The 2,500-nt window shown below is 45.7% G+C and overlaps 1 protein-coding gene across 20 annotated transcripts in view; it reads right to left on the bottom strand.

The window, feature by feature from the left end:
- LOC135099486 (nuclear autoantigenic sperm protein-like) overlaps positions 1 to 2,500 on the bottom strand; it is a 21,009-nt gene that overhangs the window by 11,973 nt on the left and 6,536 nt on the right. For 18 of the 20 annotated variants that reach the window (XR_010267995.1, XR_010267994.1, XR_010268005.1 and 15 more), the window contains one exon: positions 1 to 772. This exon is cut by the window's left edge and continues 352 nt beyond it. The gene's annotated coding sequence lies outside the window, so the exon portion shown is untranslated. The remainder of the gene's footprint in view (positions 773 to 2,500) is intronic. The other 2 variants (XR_010267996.1, XR_010267997.1) reach the window with 2 other exon arrangements.

The raw sequence follows: 2,500 nt of genomic DNA, 5'->3' as shown, positions 1-2,500 counted from the left end.
GCAGCTTCTAATTCCATCAGTGAGCGTCATCAACCATTGGTCCCAGGTTAGCTCACAGTCATCCCCAAGTGACGCACACACCTGGCTCACTCAACCCCACATGCTTCATCGCTCTGTCTATCTCACTTGTCCACACCTGGCTCACTCAACCCCACAATTTCCACATTTTTTCCACACCTTCTCCACACTATTTCCACACTTTTCTACACAATTTCCACACATGGCTCACTCAATCCCACAATTTCCACACTTTTCCACACCTGGCTCACTCCATCCCAGAATTTCCACACTTGGCTCGCTCAGTCCCATGTGCTTGATCACTCTGTCTATCTCACTTGTCCACTTAGTTACATAACATTGTAAGCCCTCTCCATTTCTGACAATCCTACTTCCATCACTCTCAACAAGGCTTCACTCAACCCCTCAAAAGCCCAACAACTAGTTTCCAAGCCATTCTTTATTACCATCCTAACACACTTGTTCCCCCAACTGCTACTCCTAATATTCCACACAAACACCTTACTAGTCTCTCATCATCCATTTGCTCTAATCTAGACCCTGCCGAGGTACCCTGCACGAACACCCTCCAAAGCCACCAGCTCCGCCATCATGCCTTCCTTCGCCATCCATCTGACTCTTGCTCCTGCCCTCCACCTCCTGTTGCTGCCACGTCTGGAGTGCGTCAGCCAGCGTCGTGTAGCAGGTGGAATGGCGTCACTGCTGGGCCGTGGTGTCTGGGTGGGGCACAGCGGGAGGCAGGGGATGGGGTAGTCTGGAATGATTTGTTGGTGTTATGGTTGTAGTTGTTTTGTAGAAAGTATAGTTTAATTAGTTTCTTAGTAAATATAATAAAAATATAATAAAAAAATATATAATAAAAATAAAAAGAAGACGACGTAGCAGATCAAAGAAAAGGTGGAAAGATCACATTGGAGAGGACATGAGTGAGAGAGGATTGAGTGGAGAGAAGGTTGGGGACAGAGCCTTGGGGAGAAGACTAGTAAGGAAAAGTGACCCCATATGAATATGGGAGCAGCTGCAGAAGAAGAAAAAGAAGTAAATCTAATAAAATGAAATAGGATAAAAATTAAATACATTGTTAAGAATAGCATATCTCTCTCTCTCTCTCTCTCTCTCTCTCTCTCTCTCTCTCACCATGACTATTTTCCAGCCAGCCAGCTAGCCATTCAACCAACCAGCCAATCAATCAGTCACTCAGTTAGTCAGTCAGTCAGTCAGTCAGTCAGTCAGTCAGTCAGTTAGTCAGTCAGCCATTCAACCAGCCAGCTAGCCATTGAACCAACTAGCCAATCAATCAGTCACTCAGCTAGTCAGTCAGTCAGTCAGTCAGTCAGTCAGTCAGTCAGTCAGTCAGCCATTCAACCAGCCAGCTAGCCATTGAACCAACCAGCCAATCAATCAGTCACTCAGCTAGTCAGTCAGTCAGTCAGTCAGTCAGTCAGTCAGTCAGTCAGTCAGTCAGTCAGCCATTCAACCAGCCAGCTAGCCTTTCAACCAACCAGCCAATCAATCAGTCACTCAGCTAGTCAGTCAGTCAGTCAGTCAGTCAGTCAGTCAGTCAGTTAGTCACTCAACCAGCCAGTGAGCCGGCCAGCCAGTCAGTTAGTTCTGTGGGCCTGTGTATAGTTCTGGTGGGCCTCTGTTTGGCTTGTGTTAGATTCAGCTAGGCCTCTGTTTGGTCTGTGTTTGGTCTCTGGGCCATAGATGCAGCAAGACCGGTTGAAAATTCCAAGCACTGACGCACTGCACAGACTACCACCTCATGCCTGCTTGCTGTGAAAGAGTCTGCTGGGACAAATGACCTACACAGTAACTTGTATCAGTCCCACAGTTGTGTTCCTGGAAGCTCAGTGTTATGGATGCAGTGTGACATGCTGACTTAGGCAAGGCCGTCTGTTGTGGCTGCACCTTGCTGTGGCTAAGAAAAGGCTGTGTTTGTTTGAAGTGCTGTACTGGTCATGCTGAGAAATGTACAGGCCACCATTAGTAGTAGAAATGTTGCACTAGAAAGAAATTAGCTGGGAAATGTAATGCATAATTATTGGCAGGGAAAAGATGGTGACAGGGATGCTGGGACGTGCTTCACTGTACACCGTGGTGGCCGTCCCTTGGTGCTTGGCGGTACCTTATAGGGCATCAAGGGGGCAGTTATTGCAGTCTCATCTTACAGCAAAACAACTAAAAGGAAAAAAATAGTAATAATAATAATAATAATAAAAAAAATTTTTATCATTATGTCTTGATGAGCACAAATCTTTCCCTGCCAATACATAAACAGCACATTTTTTCACTAAATTTCACCATTGTAGTACACATTTATACTAGTAATGATGACCTGTAGACTTTCCAGGTATGACAACACTTGAAACACAACCATTTTGTTAGCTACAGCATAGAGCAGCCACCAGACAGCCTTCCCCCACGTCAGCATGTCACACACTGAATCTGTCAGTCTGCTTTCAAGAACACATGAGGGACT

The sequence above is a fragment of the Scylla paramamosain genome, unplaced genomic scaffold, assembly GCF_035594125.1.
Source record: "Scylla paramamosain isolate STU-SP2022 unplaced genomic scaffold, ASM3559412v1 Contig133, whole genome shotgun sequence".
Lineage (NCBI taxonomy): Eukaryota > Metazoa > Arthropoda > Malacostraca > Decapoda > Portunidae > Scylla > Scylla paramamosain.
The sequence above is the reverse complement of the archived record's forward strand: the minus strand, read 5'-3'. Positions and strand labels throughout refer to the sequence as shown.